The 7,500-nt window shown below is 41.3% G+C and overlaps 8 non-coding genes and 2 pseudogenes across 8 annotated transcripts; all 10 read left to right on the forward strand.

Annotated features, from left to right (window-relative positions):
- The first annotated feature begins 5,175 nt into the window (after nucleotides 1-5,175).
- On the forward strand, nucleotides 5,176-5,294 carry LOC132964401 (5S ribosomal RNA). The gene has a single exon (XR_009669381.1). It is a non-coding gene; the product is annotated as a 5S ribosomal RNA (ribosomal RNA).
- A 122-nt stretch (nucleotides 5,295-5,416) lies between these two features.
- Nucleotides 5,417-5,535, forward strand: LOC132964281 (5S ribosomal RNA). Its single transcript, XR_009669268.1, has one exon. It is a non-coding gene; the product is annotated as a 5S ribosomal RNA (ribosomal RNA).
- Nucleotides 5,536-5,657: 122 nt separating this feature from the next.
- LOC132964169 (5S ribosomal RNA) lies at nucleotides 5,658-5,766 on the forward strand (annotated as a pseudogene).
- Nucleotides 5,767-5,889: 123 nt separating this feature from the next.
- LOC132964588 (5S ribosomal RNA) lies at nucleotides 5,890-6,008 on the forward strand. Its single transcript, XR_009669558.1, has one exon. It is a non-coding gene; the product is annotated as a 5S ribosomal RNA (ribosomal RNA).
- A 121-nt stretch (nucleotides 6,009-6,129) lies between these two features.
- LOC132964319 (5S ribosomal RNA) lies at nucleotides 6,130-6,248 on the forward strand. Its single transcript, XR_009669303.1, has one exon. It is a non-coding gene; the product is annotated as a 5S ribosomal RNA (ribosomal RNA).
- A 122-nt stretch (nucleotides 6,249-6,370) lies between these two features.
- LOC132964287 (5S ribosomal RNA) lies at nucleotides 6,371-6,489 on the forward strand. The gene has a single exon (XR_009669274.1). It is a non-coding gene; the product is annotated as a 5S ribosomal RNA (ribosomal RNA).
- A 120-nt stretch (nucleotides 6,490-6,609) lies between these two features.
- LOC132964492 (5S ribosomal RNA) lies at nucleotides 6,610-6,728 on the forward strand. The gene has a single exon (XR_009669467.1). It is a non-coding gene; the product is annotated as a 5S ribosomal RNA (ribosomal RNA).
- Nucleotides 6,729-6,850: 122 nt separating this feature from the next.
- LOC132964541 (5S ribosomal RNA) lies at nucleotides 6,851-6,969 on the forward strand. Its single transcript, XR_009669514.1, has one exon. It is a non-coding gene; the product is annotated as a 5S ribosomal RNA (ribosomal RNA).
- Nucleotides 6,970-7,090: 121 nt separating this feature from the next.
- Nucleotides 7,091-7,199, forward strand: LOC132963981 (5S ribosomal RNA; annotated as a pseudogene).
- A 122-nt stretch (nucleotides 7,200-7,321) lies between these two features.
- Nucleotides 7,322-7,440, forward strand: LOC132964386 (5S ribosomal RNA). The gene has a single exon (XR_009669367.1). It is a non-coding gene; the product is annotated as a 5S ribosomal RNA (ribosomal RNA).
- Nucleotides 7,441-7,500: the final 60 nt, after the last annotated feature.

Consider the following 7,500-nt stretch of genomic DNA (forward strand, 5'->3'; position numbering starts at 1 on the left):
TCCCTTACTCCACAAAGTTTAACACTGTGATGGGGAACGAATACTTTAGAGTAATACATGATAGACAACAAAAAGTGTGCAGGATGTGCATCCAGCCGGGACACATCCTGAGAGAGTGTCCAGAATTTATGTGCCACAACTGTGGGGTGCAGGGACACTTTGCACGAGAGTGCAGCGCGAACAGCACAAAATGCACAAACTGTAAAAAAAGAGAAAATGAATGTGAGTGTGTGAACGGAGAGGAAAGCAAGAACGAGGTGGAGGATGTGTACGAGGATGAAGACGAGGCGGAGGAGGTGTACGAGGAGGAGGCGGAGGAGAAGGAGGTGATCGGAGCAAGCAGGAAGGAGATCAGAGAAGACGAGAACAGTGACGGAGAAATGGAGCAGAGCGAAGAGAGCGGAGGAGAACGGGCGTCAGAGTGCGAGCTGGAGACGCCGGAGCTGGCTGGAGAGGGAGGACAGCAGAAGCAGCGAAAAACGAGCGAGAGAGGGAAAAAAGGAGACGGAAGGGACGTGGCAGAAGACCCGGGGGTAAGCATGAGCACTGAGGGGAGGGAGATGCCTGAGAGTGGTGTTGGACAGGCGGGAGGGAGAAAAATCACGCTAAATAATACGGGTAAAAGCACCAGTCCCAATGAAACGGACAGCGAAATGGATGTGAGTGAACTGGCGAGTGCGCAAAAAAGACTAAGTCTTGGACAACGAAAAAAGTTGGTGAAAAAATTGAAATGTAAGGACAAATAATGACTGACAATAACCCCTGTAAATCCGTTTTTTTTGTTTTTATTTTTATGATAATGGCCTTTAATTTATTTTCGATAAACGTGAATGGACTAAGGAACAAAGAAAAAAGACATGCGATTCTTTCCTTGCAGAATGACGTTTTGTGCCTGCAGGAGACCAGGTGGGATGATTCCCTGGTGGAAGACATAAAAAAAGACTTTGTGGGCCATATTTTCTGCTCCAATGGCACGTCGAGGGCGAGAGGAGTGGCGGTTTTAGTCAAAACGGGTCGGGTAACAGGGGTAAATTTGGTTTATGGAGACAAAGAAGGAAGAATAATAGTAATAGACTGTGTGTATGAAACGAAAAATATAAGAATCATAAATATATATGCACCGAATGGAGAAAAAGAAAGGAAAACATTCTTCATTGCAATAAGCAAATGGTGGGAAAGGAATTGTATAATAATCGGTGACTTTAATGTGGCGATGACACCCACCGATGTGTCAAAAAATAATGTGTTTAAGGGGGATGTGAGCAGGGGGACACTTAAAGATATAATGATAACGAAACAATGCATTGATATTTGGAGATTGCTACATCCATGGGAGAGGGTGTTCTCCAGGAGACAAATTGTACTGAATAGATTAAAACAATCTAGAATAGATTATGCTTTGGTGACATGCGAGGTAGTGAGGTGGATTAAAGAAGTTGAATATAAAACTAATATGTGGAGCGATCACGCTGGAATAGAAATCACGTTTAGAAAAGAAACGAATGTACGTAAAGGAGGGATATGGTGCTTTAATGCAAGCTTGCTGGATGATGGAATGTTTGTGAAAAGTATGGAAAGATTGTTGAATGATGTGGGATATGAGTGGAATGAGAGTGAAGATATGAATGTGTGGTGGGATAGCGTAAAAGTCAGAATTAAAAAAAAGTGTATCAATTATAGTAAAGAGAAAAAGTGGAGAGAAAATAGAAAGGAAGAGAATTTGAGAAAACAACTAAGTGAGGAAATAGCATCGCTTGACAGTGTAGATAATGTAGATGTCGAAAAATACATACATTTAAAAGAACAGTTGGGAGTGATTGAACTTAAAAAGAGTAGGGGTGCAGCCATTAGGAGTAAAATACAATATATGTATGAGGGGGAGAGGAGTACAGCCTTTTTTTTAGGTCTGGAAAAACAAAAACAAAAAAGAACAGAAATAAACGAATTATTAAATGAAGCAGGTAAAAGTGTGACAGATAAAAAGGGAATTTTGGAAATAGTAAAGGGCTATTATGAAAGCCTGTTTTCGAGACAGGAGTGTGATAGCGTGAGTGTGAACAGAGCTTTGGGTGCCTTAAAGAAAAAACTAAGCGAGGACGATAAAATGTGGTGTGATTGTGAGTTTACAGAGGGAGAAATCAGAAGTGCTTTAGAGGGGTTAAACAAAAACAAAAGTCCTGGGAGCGATGGCCTAACTGCGGAATTCTACCAAGCTTTCAAAGAGCAGCTGGTGCCCTTGGTGAACAAATTGAGTAAATATATGGAAAAAGTGAAACATATACCAAAAAGTTTAGGGGAAGGGGTGGTTACTATTTTTTACAAAAACAAGGGGGACAATAAAAATCTGGACAACTACAGACCAATCAGCCTACTCAACACAGACTACAAAATCATAGCGAAAACAATAGCCAATAGAATCAGGGAGGTAATAGGAACAATCATAGAACAAACACAATCATACAGTATACCAAACAGAGACATAGCAGACTCAATCATTTCAATAAAACAGACGGTCAGGGATATGGAAGGGGAGGGGGGAATATGGCTAGGGATTGATTTAAATAAAGCTTTTGACAGAGTAGATCACGGGTTCATGGGGAAGGTGTTAGAGAAGTTTGGATTCGGGGAGAGAATGAGAGAATGGATAAATATGTTGTATACAGGAGCGGAAAGCAAGATAAAATGTAACGGGGAACTAACTGATTCTTTTAAAATATCAAGGTCAGTGAGACAAGGATGTCCGATGTCAGCGCTGTTGTACAGCTTGGTAGCAGAGCCGCTGGCAGCACTGATATCGGAAGACGTAAACATAAAAGGTATAGGTAAGGAAAACGTAAAAATAATACAGTATGCAGATGACGTGAATATAATGGTAAAAGGAGAGGAGGATATAGAATTGATATTAAAACATGTACAAACTTATGAAAGAGCATCTGGGGCAAAAGTAAATGAAAATAAGTCAGAAATTATGTTACTAGGTAAGGAATCCAATCTAGTTAATAAGTGGGGATTTAAAACGGTGTGTGAGAGAAGAAAAGTGTTGGGAGTGAATATGGGGAAAAATGAGAATGAATGTGATGATGTAACATGGAAAGAGGTGGTGGGTAAAATTAAAAAAACATTGAATTTGTGGAAAGCGAGGGGTCTATTGTTGAGAGGAAGGGTAGCCGTAACAAATGCTCTCGTGTTGTCCAAAGTGAATCATGCGCTGAGTACTTGTACGCTTCCGGACTGGGCCTTTAAGGAGATTTCAAAGACCATTAGGGACTTTATTTGGAAAAACAAAGCAGCGAGTATAGCTCACAAAACAATAATAGGGGCTAAAGATCAGGGGGGGCTAGCTTTGATTGATTTACTTACAAAAAAAGTAGCACTAAGAGTCAAATTGATAGGCAAATTTATGGACCAGAACCGGAACGTAGTTTGGAAAAACCACTTCAAACAATATCTGTGCAGTTTTGGACTCTACAACGAGGACAACCTGTACCAGATCAATAACCCGGATTCATTTAAACACTTGCCACGGTTTTTCCAGGAAGTACTCAGTGCGTGGTATCAGGTTTCATCCTGGACTGTACCAGAGTGCGGAACGAGAGGGTCAGTGCTACGACTGCCCTTCCTCTCGAGCCCGTATTTTAAAAATGGGGAGAGGGTAATTAAGTGTGAAGCTATGTCGAAAGCGGGATATATTAGAATAAGGGATTTACTGAACTGTGGGGGGGATTTTGATTTACAAATGGTGGTGAGGGGTTTAAAAAATAAAGGGTGTGTGTGCAGAAAGGATGTGATTGAGAGAGTGTTTGCAAATGTAAAATTGTCTTTGTCGAGCGAATGGGAAAAATTAATCAAAGAGAAGGAGGGAGTGATGCGGGACGATGTGGGGGGGATCTCCCTGTGCCTAGGGGAGAAGAAACACAACATTACAGATGTCACTACAAAAATTTGGTATAGGTGCGCAATCACACATAGAATACAGAAACCCACATCCGAAGTAAAATGGACAGACACATACCCGGACATAACAAGCAACATGATATGGAAGAACATTAACATTCCGCATACACCACATGCAATATTTGACCTAGATTTCAAACTGAGGCACAGGAGGATCTTCACCTGCATCGTCCTGCATCAGATCCATAAGGAGAGGTATGAAAGAAAGTGTTGTGTATGTGAAAGTACGGATGAGGATTTAATACATTTGTTTGTTACGTGTGGGGAATTGGTTTATTTTTGGGGAAAAATAAGAGAAATGTTGGGGAAATGCAGTAAGAATGAGTGTTGGAATGAAAGGGGGTGGGAATTGTCGGTGTTGTTGGGGGTGGGAACAAAACAAAAAAATCACAATGTAATGAATATAATTTTGGCTTTTGCAAGAAAAGCGGTTTTTAACAGAAGGAATTATGCACTCTATGAAAGTAAGAAAATGAATGTGTGGAGAATGTTTGTGAATGAATGGAAAGCACATCTTAAATTGTTGTACATAGCGAATGAGAGTGAGTTTGTGAGAATGTTTGTGGAAGGTGCGAATGTGTGTAGAGTAAATGAGGAGGGAATTATGTGGGATGTCTAAATTATTTTGTTTTTGTTTTTTTGGTACGAGGGCTTCTTTTTTGGTCATGGGGAAAATGGGTGATTTGATTTGGTGGTTTTTTTTTCTCAGTGGTTTTTTGAGAATACTGTGGGGTTTTTGTATGTTTTTGTGGTTTGTTTTCAGAGGGGTGTTTGCTTTGGGGGAGGGACTCAGAAGAGTTGTCATGAGTTGGGGGTATCAGGGGTGGTTTGAGTTTTTTTTCCTGATGCTATGTTTTTATTGTTTTTAGGGTGCCGTTTGCGTCAGAGGGGAGGTTTAATTTAGAGGGTGTATGTATTGTAATAGCATTTGTTGTAAATGATGTGAAAGAATTATAAATGTTTTTGTAATTTTGATAATAAAAGATTAAAAAAAAAAAAAAAACACGCCTGATCTCGTCCGATCTCGGAAGCTAAGAAGGGTATGGCATGGTTAGTACCTGGATGGGAGACCGCCTGGGAATACCAGGTGCTGTAAGTTTTTTCATTTTTTTGATCATATGTTTTTTTTTTATCATATAGAGACATATTCACATGTCCAAAAATTCAGCCAGAATCAAGGGCATGACATCTTTAAAAGGCCCCTTTCTGCATACAATAATGGCTTACGGCCATACCACCCTGAACACGCCCGATCTCGTCCGATCTCGGAAGCTAAGCAGGGTCGAGCCTGGTTAGTACTTGGATGGGAGACCGCCTGGGAATACCAGGTGCTGTAAGTTTTTTCATTTTTTTGATCATATGTTTTTTTTTTATCATATAGAGACATATTCACATGTCCAAAAATTCAGCCAGAATCAAGGGCATGACATCTTTAAAAGGCCCCTTTCTGCATACAATAATGGCTTACGGCCATACCACCCTGAACACGCCCGATCTCGTCCGATCTCGGAAGCTAAGCAGGGTCGGGCCTGGTTAGTACTTGGATGGGAGACCGCCTGGGAATACCAGGTGCTGTAAGCTTTTTCATTTTTTTTGATCATATGTTTTTTTTTATCATATAGAGACATATTCACATGTCCAAAAATTCAGCCAGAATCAAGGGCATGACATCTTTAAAAGGCCCCTTTCTGCATACAATAATGCCTTACGTCCATACCACCCTGAACTCGTCCGATCTCAGAAGCAAAGCAGGGTAGGGCCTGGTTAGTAGTTGGATGGGAGACCGCCTGGGAATACCAGGTGCTGTAAGCTTTTTCATTTTTTTGATCATATGTTTTTTTTTTTATCATATAGAGACATATTCACATGTCCAAAAATTCAGCCAGAATCAAGGGCATAACATCTTTAAAAGGCCCCTGTCTGCACACAATAATGGCTTACGGCCATACCACCCTTAACACGCCCGATCTCGTCCCATCTCGGAAGCTAAGCAGGGTCGGGCCTGGTTAGTACTTGGATGGGAGACCGCCTAGGAATACCAGGTGCTGTAAGCTTTTTCATTTTTTTGATCATATATTTTTTTTTATCATATAGAGACATATTCACATGTCCAAAAATTCAGCCAGAATCAAGGGCATGACATCTTTAAAAGGCCCCTTTCTGCACACAATAATGGCTTACGGCCATACCACCCTGAACACGCCTGATCTCGTCTGATCTCAGAAGCTAAGCAGGGTCGGGCCTGGTTAGTACTTGGATGGGAGACCGCCTGGGAATACCAGGTGCTATAAGCTTTTTCATTTTGTTTGATCATATGTTTTTTTTTATCATATAGAGACATATTCACATGTCCAAAAATTCAGCCAGAATCAAGGGCATGACATCTTTAAAAGGCCCCTTTCTGCACACAATAATGGCTTACGGCCATACCACCCTGAACACGCCCGATCTCATCTGATCTCGGAAGCTAAGCAGGGTCGGGCCTGGTTAGTACTTGGATGGGAGACCTCCTGGGAATACCAGGTGCTGTAAGCTTTTTCATTTTTTTTGATCATATGTTTTTTTATCATATATAGACATATTCACATGTCCAAAAATTCAGCCAGAATCAAGGGCATGACATCTTTAAAAGGCCCCTCTCTGCACACAATAATGGCTTACAGCCATACCACCCTGAACACGCCTGATCTCGTCCGACCTCGGAAGCTAAGCCGGGTAGGGCCTGGTTAGTACTTGGATGGGAGACCGCCTGGGAATACCAGGTGCTGTAAGTTTTTTCATTTTTTTGATCATATGTTTTTTTTTTATCATATAGAGACATATTCACATGTCCAAAAATTCAGCCAGAATCAAGGGCATGACATCTTTAAAAGGCGCCTTTCTGCATACAATAATGGCTTACGGCCAAACCACCCTATACACGCCTGATCTCGTCTGATCTCGGAAGCTAAGCAGGGTCGGGCCTGGTTAGTACTTGGATGGGAGACCGCCTGGGAATACCAGGTGCTGTAAGCTTTTTCATTTTTTTTGATCATATGTTTTTTTTATCATATAGAGACATATTCACATGTCCAAAAATTCAGCCAGAATCAAGGGCATGACATCTTTAAAAGGCCCCTGTCTGCACACAATAATGGCTTACGGCCATACCACCCTGAACACGCCCGATCTCGGAAGCTAAGCAAGGTCAGGCCTGGTTAGTACTTGGATGGGAGACCGCCTGGGAATACCAGGTGTTGTAAGCTTTTTCATTTTTTTGATCATATGTTTTTTTTTTTTCATATAGAGACATATTCACATGTCCAAAAATTCAGCCAGAATCAAGGGCATGACATCTTTAAAAGGCCCCTTTCTGCACACAATAATGACTTATGGCCATACCACCCTTAACACGCCCGATCTCGTCCGATCTCGGAAGCTAAGCAGGGTCGGGCCTGGTTAGTACTTGGATGGGAGACCGCCTGGGAATACCAGGTGCTATAAGCTTTTTCATTTTTTTGATCATATGTTTTTTTTTTTCATATAGAGACATATTCACATGTCCAA

This window comes from Labrus mixtus, unplaced genomic scaffold (assembly GCF_963584025.1).
Source record: "Labrus mixtus unplaced genomic scaffold, fLabMix1.1 SCAFFOLD_62, whole genome shotgun sequence".
NCBI lineage: Eukaryota > Metazoa > Chordata > Actinopteri > Labriformes > Labridae > Labrus > Labrus mixtus.